Source organism: Equus quagga, chromosome 10 (assembly GCF_021613505.1).
Source record: "Equus quagga isolate Etosha38 chromosome 10, UCLA_HA_Equagga_1.0, whole genome shotgun sequence".
Classification (NCBI taxonomy): domain Eukaryota; kingdom Metazoa; phylum Chordata; class Mammalia; order Perissodactyla; family Equidae; genus Equus; species Equus quagga.
In genome coordinates, this window is record NC_060276.1 from 26788023 (window position 1) to 26805765 (window position 17743).

Below are 17743 nucleotides of genomic sequence, written 5' to 3' on the forward strand. Positions count from 1 at the left end.
CCCGGGGGCTGCCACACCCACTAGAGCACAGATTTAAACCAGCTCAGCCAGGACAGGCAGCCCACCCTAGGGACTGGCTCTACCCAACAGCAAGTCCTCAGGCTACTTGTTGGCCTGCATAGACTGGGTACCTCGATCCTCTGCAGGTAGCTGATTGTGTCTACCTCTGTGGGGCAGGGCCTGCATAACGAATAGGTGAACTGTGGGGGGCATTGGTGGAGAGTGTGGGGGCCTTTGCAGTGTGGCAACTGGTTATACTCCAGGAGGTTGGGAAGTGGGCACTGGCCAGGACTGTGTTGACAGTGCTTGTGGATGTGTAGGGGGTGGGGCTTATCAGTGGCAGAAGACCTGTGCTTCACAAACAGCCACAAAGAGGGTCAGCCCCACCTTCCAAAGCCTGAAACAACTGGGTTCCCCTGTGCCTAGGGCCAACCCCACTCAGCTGCAACCCTGAGAGCTGACAACAGTCTTGCAGGCCTGAGGTCTAGAGTAACTGTAAGCCTCTGAGCCTAGCAGCCAACCACACTGGGTGCATACTAACTTAACAGAAATACGGCAACAGGAAGGTGCTATTAGACATAACAGCCAACTATGCTGGGGCTCCCCAAACCCAATTTACAAACAGCTGGCCAGGGAGGGAAAGCCTAGATTCCCTGGGTACCTGCAGTAAGAGCAACCCATCCACAGCAGAAGGACACATGTAGCCCAAAGAGGGGTCACTCCTGGAACATATGGACTGGTGATGAGAGAGAAGCACACTGCAGGGCATCAAAAGGTGTCTCTTATATAAGGCCACTTCTCCAAGATCAGGAGACATAGTTAACTCACTTAATACATAGATATAAGCACAGACACAGAGGCATAATGAGGAGGCAAAGGAATACATTCCAAGCAAGGAAACAGGATGAAATCACAGAAAAAGAACTAAATGAAACAGAAATAAGCAAACTATGTGACAAAGAGTTCGGACAAAAACTCATAAGGATGCTCACTGATCTTGGGAGAAGACCAGATGAACACAGTGAGAACATCAACAAAGAATTGGAAAATATAAAAAAGAACCAATCAAAAAAGAAGAATTCAATACTGGAAATGAAAAATTGAGTAGAGGGGCCTAATAGCAGAGTAGATGATACAGAAGAATGGAGCAGTAAGCTGGATGAAAGACTAGAGGAAATCACCCAAGCTGAACAGATAAAAGAAAAAAGAATGAGAACAATCTAAGGGAACTCTGGGAGAATATCAAGCACACTAACATTCGCATGATAGGTGTCCTAGAAGGACAAGAAAGAGACAAAGGGGCAGAGAATCTATTTGAAGAAGTAATAGCTGAACACTTTCCTACCCTAAGGAAGGAAACAAACATACAAGTATAGGAAGCACAGAGAGCACCAAACAAGATAAATCCAAAGAGGCCCACTCCAAGACACATTATAATTAAAATGTCCAAAATTAAAGATAAAGAGAGATTCCTAAAAGCTGCAAGAGAAAGGCAACAAGTGACATACAAAAGAAATCCCATAAGGCTATCAGCAGACTTGTCAGCTGAGACACTATGTGCCAGAAAAGAGTGGCACGACATAGCTAAAGTGCTGAAAGGAACAAAACATACAGCCAAGAATACTTTACCCAGCAAGGTTACCATTCAGCATGGAAGGAGAGTTAAAGAGTTTCCCAGAAAATCAAAAATTAAAGGAGTTTATCACCAAGAAACCAGTTCTACAAGAAATGTTGAAGGGGCTGATTAAAGTGGGAAAGAAAAGACCAAAAATAGGAATAAGAAAATTGTAACCAAGAAAAACAGGCAATACAATCACTGGTAAAGGCAAAAATACAGTAAAGGTAGCAGATCAACCATCTATGAAGATAATACGTTGATTAAAAGACAAAAGTATTAGAATTATCTATTTCAATGATAAGAGGATAGTGGATAGACACACACAAAATAAGAGATTACGTATGACTTCAAAAACATAAATTGTGGGAGGAGGTGGGTAAAGGGTAGAGCTTTTAGAAAGAGATAAAACTAAAGAGACTATCAACTCAATATAGGTTGATAAATATGTAGAATATTATATATGAACCTCATGGTAATCGAAAACCAGACCCTATAATTAATAAACAAATAAGTAGGAGAAGGTAAATCAAACATATTAGTAAAGTAGCCATCAAACCACAAGGGAAGAGAGCAAGAGAAGAAGAAAGGAACAGAGAAGAACTACTAAAACACCCAGAAAAAAGTAACAAAATGGCAATACGTACATATTTATCAATAGCTACTTTAAATGTCAATAGACTAAATGCTCCAATAAAAAGGCATAGAATAGCCAATTGGATAAAAAAGCAAGACCCATATATCTGTGGCATACAAGAGACACACTTCAGACCTAAAGACACTCACAAACTGAAAGTGAAGGGATGAAAAGAGATACTCCATGCAAAGAGCAAAGAAAAGAAAGCTTGGGGAGCAATACTTATATCAAACAAAAGACACTTTAAACAAAAACTATAACAAGAGACAAAGTAGGGCACTGCATAATGATACAGCAAACAACAGGAGGATATAACACTTGTAAATATCTATGCACCCAACATAGGAGCATCTAAATATATAAAGCAATTATTAACAGACACAAAAGGAGAAACAGACAGCAACACAACAATAGTAGGGGACTTTAACACTCCACTTAGACCAATGGATGGATCATCCAAACAGAAGATCCATAAGAAACATTGGCCTTAAACAACACATTAGGCTAGATGGACATAGTAGAAATATACAGAACATTCCATCAAAAAACCACAGAATACACATTCTTTTCAAATGCACATGGAACATTCTCCAGGATTGATCAAATATTAGGCCACAAAACAAGTGTCAATAACTTTAAAAAGATCAAAATATTACCAAGCATCTTTTCTGATCACAAAGGTATGAAACTAGAAATCAACTATAGGAAGAAAATCAGAAATGCCATAAATATGTGGAGATTATACAAAATGCTACTGAACACCAATTGGATCAATGAAGAAATCAAAGGAGAAATAAAAAAATACCTGGAGACAAATGAAAATGAAAACATGACATGCCAAAACCTGTGAGATACAGCAAAAGTGATTCTAAGAGGGAAGTTTATTGCTATTCAGGCCTAGCTCAACAAACAAGAAAAATCCCAAATAAACAATTGAACAGTGGACCTAAAGGAACTGGAAAAAGAAGAACAAAGCCCAAAATCAGCAGAAGGAAGGAAATAATGAACAGCATAGCGGAAATAAATGAAATAGAGACTAAAACACAATAGAAAACATCAATGAAACCAAGAGCTTGTTTTTTGAAAAGATAAACAAAATTGACAAACTTTTAGTTAGATTCACCAATGAGAAAAGAGAGAAGGTTCAAATAAATACAATGAGAAATGAAAGAGGAAAAATTACAACAAACACCTCAGAAATATAGATTATAAGAGAATACTATGAAAAGCTATTTGCTGACAAATTGGATAATCTAGAAGAAATGGATAAATTCTTAGAATCATATAACCTTCTAAAACTGAATCAAGAAGTAGAGAATTTGAATAGACCAATCACCAGTAAGGCTATGGAAACAGTAATCAAAAACTTCCCAAAAAATAAAAGTCCAGGACCACATGCCTTCCTGGTAAATTCTACCAAACATTCAAAGAAGACATAATACCTATCCTTCTGATACTTGTCCAAAAAAATGAAGAGGAAGGAAAGCTTCCGAACTCATTCTACGAAGCCAACATTATCCTGATAGCAAAACCAGACCAGGACAACACAAAAAAAGAAAATTACAGGCCAATATCATTGATAAACATCGATGTAAAAATCCTCAACAAAACACTAGCAAATCAAATATAACAACACATTAAAAACATCATACACCATGATCCAGTGGGATTTATTCAACGGATGCAGTGATGGTTCAACAGCCACAAATCAATCAACATTATACCCCACATTAACAAAATGAAGAACAAAAATCACATGATCATCTCAATAGATGCACAGAAAGCATTTGACAAGATACAGCATCCATTTATGATAACTCTAAATAAAATGGGTATAGAAGGAAAATACCTAAACATAATACAGGCCATATATGCCAAACCCACAGCTAATATCATTCTCAAAGGAAAAAACTGAAAGCTATCCCTCTAAGAACAGGAACAAGACAAAGATGCCCACTTTCACCACTCGTATTGAACATAGTATTAGAACTCCCAGCCAGAACAATCAGGCAAGAAAAAGAAATGAGACATAAAAATTGGAAAAGAAGAAGTGAAACTGTCACTATTTGCAGATGACATGATTTTATATACAGAAAACCCTAAAGAATCCACTACAAAACTTTTAGAAATAATAAATGAATACAGTCAAGTTGCAGGATACAAAATCAACAAAGAAAAACCAGTTGTGTTTCTATACACTAAAAACAAGTAGCAGAAAGAGAAAATAAGAATAGAATCCCATTTAAAATTGCAACAAAATGAATAAAATACCTAGGAACAAGCTTAACCCAAGAAGTGAAAGATCTATACTCTGAAAACTTTAAAACATTGTTGAAAGAAATTGAAGACGACACAAGGAAATCAAAAGATATTCTGTGCTCTTGGATTGGAAGAATTAACAGAGTTAAAATGTCCATACTTCCTAAAGCAATCTATAGATTCCATGCAATCCCTATCAAGGTTCCAACAACATTTTTCATAGAAAGAGAACAAAGAATTCTAAAATTTATATGGAACAACAAAAGACCCCGAATAGCCAAAGGAATTCTGAGAAAAAAAGAACAAAACTGGAGGTATCACACTCTCTGATTTCAAAATATACTACAAAGCTATAGTAACCTAAACAGCAAGATACTGGCACAAAAACAGACCCACATATCAATGGAACAGAATCGAGAGCCCAGAAATAAACCTACACATCTATGGACAGCTAATTTTTGACAAGGGAGCCAAGAACATACACTGGAGAAAGGAAAATGTCTTCAATAAATGGTGTTGGGAAAACTGGACAGCCACATGCAAAAGAATGAAACCATGCACAATACTCAACTCAAAATGGATTAAAGAGTTGAATATAAGATCTGAAACCATGAAACTTCTAGAAGAAAACAAAGGTAGTATGCTCTTCGACATCGGTCTTACCAGAATTTTTTCAAATACCATGTCTGACTGGGCATAGGAAACAATAGAAAAAATAAGCAAATGGGGCTACATCAAACTAAAAAGCTTCTTCACAGAAAAAGAAACCATCAACAATACGAAAAGACAACCTAACAATTGGGAGAAGATATTTGCAAACCATATATTAGATAAGGGGTTAATATCTAAAATTTACAGAGAACTCATACATCTCAACAACAAGAAAACTAAGAACCCAATTAAAAAATGGGAAAATTATCTAACAGACATTTCTCCAAAGAAGATATATAGATGGCCCACAGCCACATGAGAAGATGTTCAATGTCATTATCTACCAGGGAAATGCAAATCAAAACTACAATGAGGGGTCGGCTCCGTGGCCGAGTGGTTAAGTTCATGTGCTTCGCTGCGGCGGCTCAGGGTTCGGATCCTGGGCACGGACATGGCACCACTCCTCAGGCTACGTTGAGGCAGAGTCCCACATCCCACAACTAGAAGGACCTGCAACTAAGATATACAACTATGTACAGGAGGGGTTTGGGGAGATAAAGAAGAAAAAAAAAAAGATTGGCAACAGTTGTTAGCCCAGGTGCCAATCTTTAACAAAAAAAAACAAACCACAATGAGATATCACCTCACTCCCATCACAATGGCTATAATTAACAAGACAGGAAACAATAAGTGTAGGAGAGGATGTAGAGACAAGGGAACTCTCATGCACTGCTGGTGGGAGTGCAAACTAGTGCAGCCACTATGGAAAACAGTATGGAGTTTCCTTAGAAAATTAAGAATAGATCCACCATATGATAAAGCTATCCTACTGCTGGGTATTTATCCAAAGAAGCGGAAAACATAAATCCATAAACATACATGCACCCCTTTGTTCATCGCAGCCTTATTCACAATAGCCAAGAGTTGGAAGCAACCCAGGTGCCCATCAGGGGACAAATGTATAAAGATGATGTGGTATATATACACAATAGAATACTACTCAGCCATAAGAAATGATGAAATCCAGCCGTTTGTTACAACATGGATGGACCTAGAGGGTATTATGTGAAGTAAAGTAAGTCAGAGAGAGAAAGCCAAATACCGTATGATCTCACTCATATGTAGAATATAAAAACTACAAACAAACACACAGCAACAGAGATTGGATTAGTGGTTACCAGAGGGGAAGAGGGGAAGAGAGGAGGGAGGAGGGCAAAAGGGGTGATTAGGCACACGTGTGTGGGGATGGATGGTAATTAGTCTTTGGGTGGTGAACATGATGTAATCTACACAGAATTTGAAATATATTACCATGTACACCTGAAAGTTATATAATGTTATAAACCAAGGTTACTGCAATAAAAGTAATAAATTTCAAAAAAGAAAAGTTAAAGAGCAGCTCCTTGGAAAGATTAAATATTTATCAGAAATGCATGTGTTAGCACACAAAGTGCTGAGAATACAACAAAAAACAAGATATAATTATTGTCCCAAAATATATTAGTTAAAATAGGTAAGTAATTTTTAAATATTATAGGCAAAATTGAGATTTGACTTAGCATTTCTAGGCTTCTGTTTGATTTTTATTCAAGGATGTATTCATATGGACTTCAGGCAAGACAGCCGGAGGCGAAGTTGCAGTGCAGACAGCTGTCTTGGGCATCCCATCATTGGTCGTTTTTGTACTATTCCCTGTCCTACTATACATTCCCCCAATCCCCCATACTTTTCTGATGCTTAGCAATCTATTTTTCCTGCTTCCCCTGTTGTCTGGAAAGAACCAGATATCAGTCCCTTAAACTCCACTGTGAATGAGTTAGCATTACGTGATACCTTGGGAGGAATTAACTGATGTTAAGTCACTATCTTAGGAAGATTTTCAGAAATGTAAAGTAGTCAGAATAATATATTATTTAGTCTGTTCCATTTATTGTTTTATATATATAACTCAGGTTTTCCAAACTATTCTATAAATACTGTGAGAACAGGAGCAGTATTTTTTCTATATATCCTAGAAATATACTATTGCTGTGAGTTGATTCAGAGATAAATACATGCTCAGTGCCTGGCTGAATGATTAATAACTGTGTTAATCTTATCTTAATTATTTTTCATGATATTTCCCAGGGAATCAGAAATAGGTTTGATTTATTTATGTCCTTCACCAAAGACCAGAGAAAATTATAATTCCCTTCCCATTACAGTAATTATTTCTAAATTCAAATTTTGGTAATTGTAGTCCTTTCCTTTTCATCATATCAATTCTTTATCCCTGGTAGGGTTTAAATAATGGGCTACACCATTCCCTCTCTCAGGGAAGGGCTTCTTATATTTTTGAAAGTCTAGGCTGTTACATTTGACCAAATGAATGTTTTGTCCCTTAGAGAATGCAGATGTCTGTAGGTATGTTGTTTAAGACACCCCTTATGGGCAGGGCAGGAGGCAAACTATGCTTGCTGTATCTTCAAAATTCTCTTGAATAAAGAATAACTATCTTTACACAGTAGGCCGAGTCCTACAGTTCTTTTTTAGGCAAAGTTCCCTTTGTACTCAGTAGGAGCTTTCTCTGCATGCGAATTCCTAGCTCAGTAGAGCCTGAACTTAAAATAAAAAAATCCTTCACTCCTGCAGACAAATCCTCAGACTCAAGTATATAGGGAAAATTAGAAACAAAGAGTTTCTGGTGAAGATCCTCCTGCTGTGGTTTGGAACCTGCTGAAACTTATAGTGGAAATTAGCACCTTAAACTTGTATACAAAGAAAAGTCCTCAACTCAGAGCTTTGCCGGAATGCCAAAGGTCATGGAACAAGGCTTATCTATCGGAAAGGCAGAGTAGATGATCACCTATATTGCCTAATTTGAGGATCATCAATTGGAACCCTTACCCCTATAACTATTTTCCTCCCTGGCCTCTCCAGGTCTGAAATGTTTGCAGCACTGTATCCCTAGGGAGGAGAAACCTGTGAAAGCAGGAGTGTGATTAATATTAAGTGCACATTTACCATGTTGAAGGCATCAGCGTCTCAGCCCTGACGGAAACCTAATGAGGTCAGGCTTATTATCCCTATTTTTTAAGTGAGTAAACTGAGGTACAAGGAAGTTCAACAACTAGTCCAAGGCCACACAACTAACAAGTGGCAGGGACAACATTCAAATCCATATGCCATGTTCCAGATCCTATGCTCATAACATGAAGACCCCCAAATACCTTCAGACTACCGCAGAGGGTCAGCCCAAGAGGACAGTTAATTCTCTTATAAGCTTGAAATAGCTGATTTAGCAGCTTTAAGAGGGGGAAAATGAAATACCTATGTTACTTTTTAAAGAAGCTTCCATTTGAGGTTCTCTAAGCCTTAAAAATTAATTTAATGTAACCTGCTCTGCAGAGGACTTTGTGGATACCAAGAGCTTTTGTTCATGTAACACCACAAGAAGTTGTGCCTTCTGCACATTCTATAGCTCCTGCTGGCTTGTAAAGGAAATACTCCATTTCCAACCTCCGGTAAATATTGCTGTAGGACATTCTGGAGTTTTCTTTGGAAATGACTCAGCACCTAATACTAATTTTTCCTTAAAGTTCTATAAACTCATTGCCAAATGGACAATTTCAGGGCATTTGCCTGTTCTCACTTGAATAAATCTGCAGGGGAGGTAATACCTCACTTTCCATAAAATATAATATCAACTCAAGACAGACAAATAACATTTTCCATCCATCAGTCAAATGGTTTCATTTTGCAGTTTTATCTGCTATCCAAAAGCTACTTGTTTACTGGGCACTCTTATCTTTTCTCTGCACGAACTGCCCTTACAATAAAGAAAGCCTAGGTTTTGACAGTGCATGGAGATTTGGTTTTGATTTGAAACCAAGTCAAGATTTCACTTTGATTCCCTTCTCTTAGGTGCTTATATTTCATACAAAGCCATAATACCAAACCTGGCCTGAACTGTGAGCATCTCTCTCTATTAGGGGAAGAAGTAGAAATATCTCCTGAGTAGCTCACCAACAACAAATTAATCTCTGAGTTTGTCAAGGGATTTTCTCAGAGTAATAAATAATCTGATACGATTGGAATTGCTGACACCTAGTCAAAGCAATATAAAAAGGGAACAGTCTATTGACTCTACTGAGCATTTCACTTTAGAAATAACATTCAATAGATGTCAAAGGGTAAAATGAAAGTATCATCTTTTTCAATTGCCAAATGACAAAGATGCTCTATTTCGGATGAAATGAAAGGCCCATCTTCCCACAAATCTCTCCCCCACTAGCATATCAGTTTTCCTGAACATTCAGCCATTACCTTCTCCTCTCTGAGAACTGCTAGAGGGAGATATAGTCATTTCACTCATTTAATAAACTGTATTAACTGAGAAAGTTAGGTATCTCTCTTCTGTGATACCATTACACACTCTCTCATGACATTCATCAAGCTGCATCGTGATTGCTTATATTCTGACTCTCGTATAAACTCTTAGATCCTTGAGGAAAGGGACCACTTAACTGCATTTCCAGTGCCTAGAACAGTAACCAAAGTCTACTAAGTTGTATTTGCATAGTAAATACATCATGAATGCATAACTGAACGGAGATAGGAAGAAGTAAGGAAGACATGAATTACAAATAATGACAGGAATTTATTTATATTATCAAGCCATTATCATCCAGAGCACAAAGCACCCCAAATGGAGGTTTCAAACTGGTGGCTTTTCAAGTTACATGTAGGCCGTAGATGAGCTTTATGTGACTCATACAGTGTAATCCAGAACAGTGTTTTAAAAAGTCAGTTGCCAGCAATGAAAAACTAGGAGATTTCATATTTTTTAAAAAAGATCCATATGTCTGGCTTTTCCTGGGAAGTTGGTAGATTGATCTATTGATTGATCCATATTGGGTCAATATTCCTATGTAGCAGTCATCTGTTGTCCCTATTAGATGGGGCATGGGCTTTCCTTTTGTTTACAGTCCCTGTGGCCCATTTTCTTTCTTTATATTAACTGACTAGCCAATATAACTATTTGAGATTGTGCCTTAAAGGAAGAGGATACAAGACAAGAATGTTGTCTATAAAGGTTAGTGAGAGAAGGCAATAGGTCGCTGAATTAAGAAGGACATGAGTGAGTAGGAACCAACGTGAGAACTACCACCTCTTCATGAGGGCCCTGGGCATCTTGAAGAAAGCAGCAGCAGTGCAAACGAAAAACTTTGCATTACTTCATAATTTTTTTAAAGAGAACCCTGTAAAGAGGGATGACCATAGGACCAAGTGTTAAGACATTTTCTTCCTTTATAGATCATAATGTAATATTTAGACTAGCTTAGAACTTCACATGATAAACACCATTTTCACTAAAGAGAAGGTTTAAGTTACTGTCTTGGCTGAAAATAAATGGAGAAAGTGGTTCAGATGGTGTTTGCCCAATTAAAGAGCCAGTCAGTAATTTCTTTTCATGAACCTTGGAATATAATTTTGCTTTCTTCCATTCACATGCAAATGCATTATTTTAAGTGCACAAAAGATGCACAAAGAAAGAAATTCAAACATTATGTATCCTAATACTAGGGGTATAACACGCCAAGTGAACTTTTTTATAAAGCTTTTGTTCAGCTTCTGTACAATAAGACAGCTGTTTCTATTCATTCAGCCTTTTCTTTCTTTCCTATTTTTTTGAGGAGACTGGTGATTTTGATTAAAGCAGAATGTCTTCCTAAATTATATTCAAAATAGTAAAATTTTCTTTTAAAGTATCATTGATAAATGTAAAGTGTTTCTACAACAAAGTTAAATTTTATAAACCCAAATGGCTGTTAGAAGCAACAGGCACTATGGAAGCCATTTCTATCTATTGTTTTTTTCCAACTTTTGGGCAGAAAATCTGACCAAAAGATGGCAAACTGAAAAACATTAGAAAGAAAGTAAAGAATGAAAATTTGCACCAACCAAATTTTGGGATACTTCCATGTACCATCAACACAGTAATATTTCTATTTAAGAGCTAAATACATTACTTCTAATGTGAAATGATTTGATTAGTTTCCTCATTACTATCAGCAGCTATACAAAACCAGAAAGGTGAGGTAGGCAGGTGGATAAAAATGCTTGAGATGAGAAAATAGATATTTATGTATAGAGAAAAATAAATTCAAACTATGGAGATATTTAAATGTGTTCTAAACTCTCCATTGTTTCTATTCTTTCAAAAAAATAACAAGCTTTCCATAAACCAGTGAATAAAAAGCTAGTCCTCACAATTGTATTTTTAGGACTTGAATGAAGAAACAGGAACACCCTTTTGACAAAATTATTGTGATTTTTGTTTTTAATCTATGAGGACTTATTGATTTCATTGATGGACATACTATTTGTCATGGTTGAAATAAAGAAGGTTCTTTCAAAATCCCAGATGTTTATTGAATACCTCCTATGTTCTAATAATAAGAGAAGTAATATTTATTAAGAATTTACTAGGTACCTTTATAACTTTCTTTCTAAATTTACGTAAATTAATTCATGTTATCATGGTTCTAGGAACTTTATCAGTATTTTCTCTCACTATTTATATATATGATATATAGATAGACAGATATATAAAATCATATCTACCTCCTAATGTGGCTATCATATATATTATATATCTCAATATAGATATATATATTAACATACGTATAGTCACATTTTCTTAAGTGTAAAATGGGTATAATAAGTATATCTACCTCATAATGTGGCACTATATATATATATATGCACATATATATAAGAGTTCTTTCTCATGTATACATACACAAGCATATATATAAAGAGAGAGCTGTAGATATGATTATTATCCCCATAAGAAAATTAAGAAAGAGCACTAAAGTAACTAACACAAGCTCATATCATTAATCAATGGTAAAAATAATATTTTGATCCATGTCTCTTGAACTCTAAAGCTCATCTTCATTCCATTTGGCTACATAAACTTACACAATGATCAATGGCTCCCATCTTTTAAATATGAAAGTACTGTTTTCTAAATAGTGATACTGAATTTTCAGAGTCACACACTCTTTTGTTTTATTCCTTTTGTGACCAAGAGAGTCCCAGAATCTTTATGGAATAGAAATAAATATAGGTCAAGATACACTACTGGATTAAGTGAGATGATCTGGATGAGAGCCATGGTCCATGTCTTTAAAAGACAAGGCAAAAAGAAAAGGATTGAAATGGGTCTTCCAGCAAGCAGAAACTCCTTGTACCAGACAAGTTCAGTTGACAGTTACCCAGCCAAACCCCAAAATTTAAAATGTTGGTTTAGAGAAGTGTTGTGACAAGGCTGAATTATTCTTTGTAAAGGCAATCTACTAAACTCTGCATATTCATACTGCAGTTACCTTTTTCTCAAGCAAGCAGGATCTGTGACATAATCTCCTTTGTCTCACTTACAGAAACAAATTGATGGTGACCAACAGGAAAAATGAGTTAAAATCACCTCAGTTAGATTCATCCACAAAGAGAGATTTGTAAATATTATGATGAGCTATCAAAGTAAAGTTTTCCTTTCCTTCTTTTCTCATTTTATTCTTGAGATCAATATCTTCCTTCAATCATCTTCTCTAAGACAACTCTTGTAAGATTAATATAGAACTGCATTCCTTCAGTTTGGCAAAATGATGCGATAGTACAAACATATCCTTAGAGTCCTCTGAACTGAGTTCAAATCCCATCTTTTGTTTGAGACCCAAGATCACAGCTAACAATTTTCTCATCTCTAAAATGAACATAATACTAACCTCCTGGGCAAGTTATGAGCAGTAAATGAGATAATGCAGTGAATTGCAAGTATTTCTTTTTCAGCCTCAGGAATTTTTCTTCAAATTAAAGCTTATGGCAAACCTCATCATATACAACAGATAAATGCAGACCTGCTCTTGAGGTCATTTGGGTTGAGGAGGAATTCAAGAAGAAATTTGAAAATTGTGATTATGTATACAAAGTATCTAGTACTTGCCATATAATAGCAGAAAATAAATGGCAGCAATTATTATTGCTTGACCACTCTCTTTCAAATCAGTGGTTGAAAAGAAAACTTGAGTCACGGACCACTGGGAGTAGGGTAGGAAGCAAAAGATCTTTTGCCCATTTGCCTCACTGCAACAAGTTTGTTCTGGGAAATGTTGACTTCAAATCTAATTTTTCCAAATCAAACTATAATTTAAATGCACTATGGACATTTACTGTTCAACAAAATTATGCTGTAAATATAGCATCAACACAAATAATTGTCTCTAACATGCTTTTTGTGTTGAAGAAACCACAAGGTATAGTGGAGAGTACACTGAACCAAGTATTAAGGGACCTGATTTCTAGTTTGAATTCTGCTACTAACTACTCAATGAAAAATCTTTATAACTTCTAAGTTTACTGTTTTTCTTCTAGCACAGAAGTCAGCATACTTTTTCTGTAAAAGGGTCAGATACTAAATATGTTATGTTTTGTGGGCCGTAGAGCCTAAATTCAACTCAGTTGTTGTGCTACAGAAGCACTGATAGACAGTGTATAAACAAATAGGCATGGCTGTGTTTCAATAAAATTTAATTTACAAAAACAGGTGCTAGGCTGGATTTGGCCCACTGGCTGTAGTTTTCCAAACTCTACCAGGAAATAGCAGGGTTGGACCAGATTATTAATTTCGAAACTGGCTAGGCATCAGGATAATTTGGGGGAGGTTTGTAAAATACATATTTCTGCCCACCCCTCTCCAACTGCCCCCGACCCTGTGGCCAGAACCTTCTGAATCAAAATCCCCAGGGGTAACACACACGAATCTCTAAGACCCCGGCTCCTGAAGTAATTTAAATTCAGGTCTACAGATAATGCGTAACAATCACTGGACTAGATGATTTCTAAGGCCTCTTCCAACTCTAACATTCTTTGATGAACAAGGATTCTCACCAGTGGTTTTGATCAAAGTTTCACATGCTTATAAATACAAAATATATTGATATAATTCCTTTGCTTTTGTGAGAGAAACTTTGATAATACTTTATAATATGGAAGATATCAATAGATTAATTTACGTCAGAAAAATGTGGACATACTATAAACATTACCACCCTTTAAAAAAACACCCAGAAGTCCTTAGGTTTCACTTTCTGAAGCATTTCTCTTAGAGCAGTGGTTCCCATACATTTTGGTCTTTAGGAAACCTCAACATTCTTTGCAATTACTGAGAATCTTAAAGAGCTTTTGCTTAAGTGGGCTTAGGCAAAGCTTGTACTTTATTTATATTTACCATATTAGAAATTAAAACTGATAAAAATTTTTAAATAGTTATTTTAATGATAATAAACCCATTACATGTTAATATAACTAAAATATTTTTAAAGAAAACCATACTTGAAAAAACAAAGTATTGAGAAGAGTGGCCTTGTTTTAATGTTTTTCTTATCTCTTTAATATCAGGCTTAATAGAAGACAGATTTTCATACCTGCCCTCTACATTCAATCTGTTACCATATATTGTTCTAGTTAAAGTATATGAAGGAAATACAGCCTAACATAGATAGCAGTTGGAAAACTGAGGAGTATTTTAATAGCATTTTCAGATATTTGTAGATACTATTCTTTGATACTACATAAAAATTCGACAAGTTTTATTACAGGGTTAATTGAAATGCAGACTTGAATTTTTACTCTATTACATTCAAATTCATTAGTCTATCTTTCACTCCGGATGCACCTTTTATCTATACTTAGTTTTGTAATATCATGCACTGGTCATCTGGAAAATACTGCTTCACTGAGTTATGCAGATCTTCCAAATGTTGACACCTTTCATTATATAATATCAAAAAAATTGTATTCATTAATATGACCACCAATCTCCTAAGAAAAGTTTTTAAATATTGGGAACCTGCTGCAAACTTTCCAAAATATCAATTTTCACTCAAAAGCACAAATTTTATCATTGGCAACAAATACTTTGTTGTTTTTCTTGAAGTAACAAGTTCAATTTAAAAAAAATTTTTAATTAAAACCAAAATTTAAAAAAATCTGCCAAATACCCAAGTGTGAATAACCATACTTGGTCAGTCTTTCAAGTAAAAATGGTGTTACATGGAACCTTTTCCAGTTGAGCTAGTAACTCAAACAATCACACAAATGCTTTTCAAACAATCACACAAGGCAAATAAGACAATATCCTAATTTGCTCAAACTGGGAGAAAATAAGGAAACTTAAAAGATAAGCACTCTGGCCCAATCATCAGGGAGGGTTTTCTGACTGGAAACTGAAATTCTTTTAAGGTAAATTGATAAAAGAAAGGACTCATTCTAAGTTACTGATTCATAGCACAGTCATCTAGCTCTTTGATAAAAAAAACAGCCTTAAGTACTTTTAATATAATAGTTTATTTCATTTACATCTAATTCTTTTAACAGGCTATATTTCAACAAATAATGGGTGGAAATTCATGGATACTATCCTTGAGGAATTGAACAAAGTCTCTGTCAAATGTCTAGTAAAGCAAGTATAGTGTAGCTCTAAATACCTGGTAGCAGCTTATATAAACAGCAGTCTTTCTTTTAGGAGTGAATTATTCTGCTTTCAGTCAAAATTGAAAAATGTGCATCAAGAGTTTGTGTTCAAGACTATTAAGCACTATTTAGAAGCAAAAGTATAAATATATGGCTTCAGACATAACAAACTACTTGCCTTTCCCCATACTGAAAAGGCTGTTCCAAGCTTCCTTGTCCTTTCTCTCAATACTCTGCCTAGAATGTTCTCCCTCCCCAAGTGTCTATGTCAAACAAGAAGATATTCTTTTTTAAAAATAAAGTGTTATATATTTGGCTAAAGCACATGACCCACACTACCCCTTGCACCTCTCTTCAGAAATAAACATTACCCTGTTTTTTTAACATGTGTCATACCCATTGGTGGTAGGCAGTCTCTAAGATGGCCCTCAATGATTCCTACTTCCTGGTTTTCATGCCCTGGCGTATACTTTCCCATTGATTATGAACTGGACTTAGTGATTCACTTCTAACAGGTAGAATATGGCAAAAGTGATGGGAAGTCACATCCAAGATTAGGTTACAAAAAGACTGTAGCTTCCACCTTGGGCACTCTCAATCTCTCTTGGTTCATTTGCCCCGGAGAAGCCAATGCCATGTTATTAGCAGCCCTATGGCAAGGCCCCTACGGCACAGCAAGCTAAGTGAGGCCCTTAGTCTTTAACAGCCTGTGAGGAAATAAAGCTTTCCAACAACCATATGAGTGAGCTTAAAAGTGGAACCTTTAGGGGCCAGCCTGTGGCCAAGTGGTTAGGTTCAGACACCCCTCCGCGGTGGCCCAGGGTTTTGTCAGTTCGGATCCTGGGCGCCAACATGGCACCGCTCATCAGGCCACATTGAGGTGGCGTCCCACATGCCACAACTAGAAGGACCTGCAGCTAAGATATACAACTATGTACCAGGGGCAATTTGGGGGAGATAAAGCAGAAAAAAAATAATAAAAAAAGACTGGCAACGGTTGTTAGCTCAGGTGCCAATCTTTAAAAAAATAAAAGTGGAACCTTTAGCCTCAGTAGAGTCTTGAGAGGAGTGCAATCTCTGCTGACAGATTGACCACAACTTTATGAAACACCTTGAACTAGAGCTCCAAGCTGAGCTACACCTGGATTCCTGACCTACAAAAACTGTAACATAATAAATGTTTGTTGTGTTAGGTATCTAAGCTATAATGCAGTTTGTTACACAGGAATGTATAACTAATACACCATCTGTTTTCATATTTTTTTACTATATTTGTATATGAACATTAACAATATACAGCATTCATTTGTGGGTTTTAAAACATGTCACACAAATTTTTTTGCAACTTCTTTTATTTCACAGTACTTTTTGAACTTTGCCCATATTGGTACATGCATAGGTATTCTTACTGCTGCATAGTATTCTGTATAGGATGAAATCATTTATTTTCTCAATCATTCATTGAGGAAAAGATGGATTGCAAACTTTGTTGCAAGGAGCAATCATTGGACATGAATCCCTCTGCACATGCTTAAGAGTTTCTCCTTGACGTGCTATTGCTATGTTATAGGGTACATGCATTCCAACTTTATAGATATTACCAAATTGTTCTCAAAAGTAGTTGTATCATCACTACTTTTACTAGTGATGTATAAGAGTTCCCATTTCTCCACATCTCAACAAATACTGTTGTCAGAAGAATCAGTGTCCCAGAAACACACAGGCATAGTCAAATTAGAATAATTAAAGGAAGGTTTAATAAAACAGTTAATGTCAAATTGTGTGAGCAGGATGTAGGGAAACCACATGGGATAACGTGGCATCATAGAGTTGTGACCATTCCTGTGTCTAAGTAATGAGGAAAGGGAGTACATTCTAGAACAAGGGAGGGAAAAGTTTTACATAAGAACAGCCTTGAGATGAGCTATGAACTTTGGTCAAAGGACATAGCTCAGCCAAAGGCCAACTCTGCAAGTAGTTTGGATGCCATTTTATTACTTTTCTCTGATCTCTACTCAAAGCTCCTTACTGGTCCAGACTGACAACAGCTGGAGGGCAAGGGA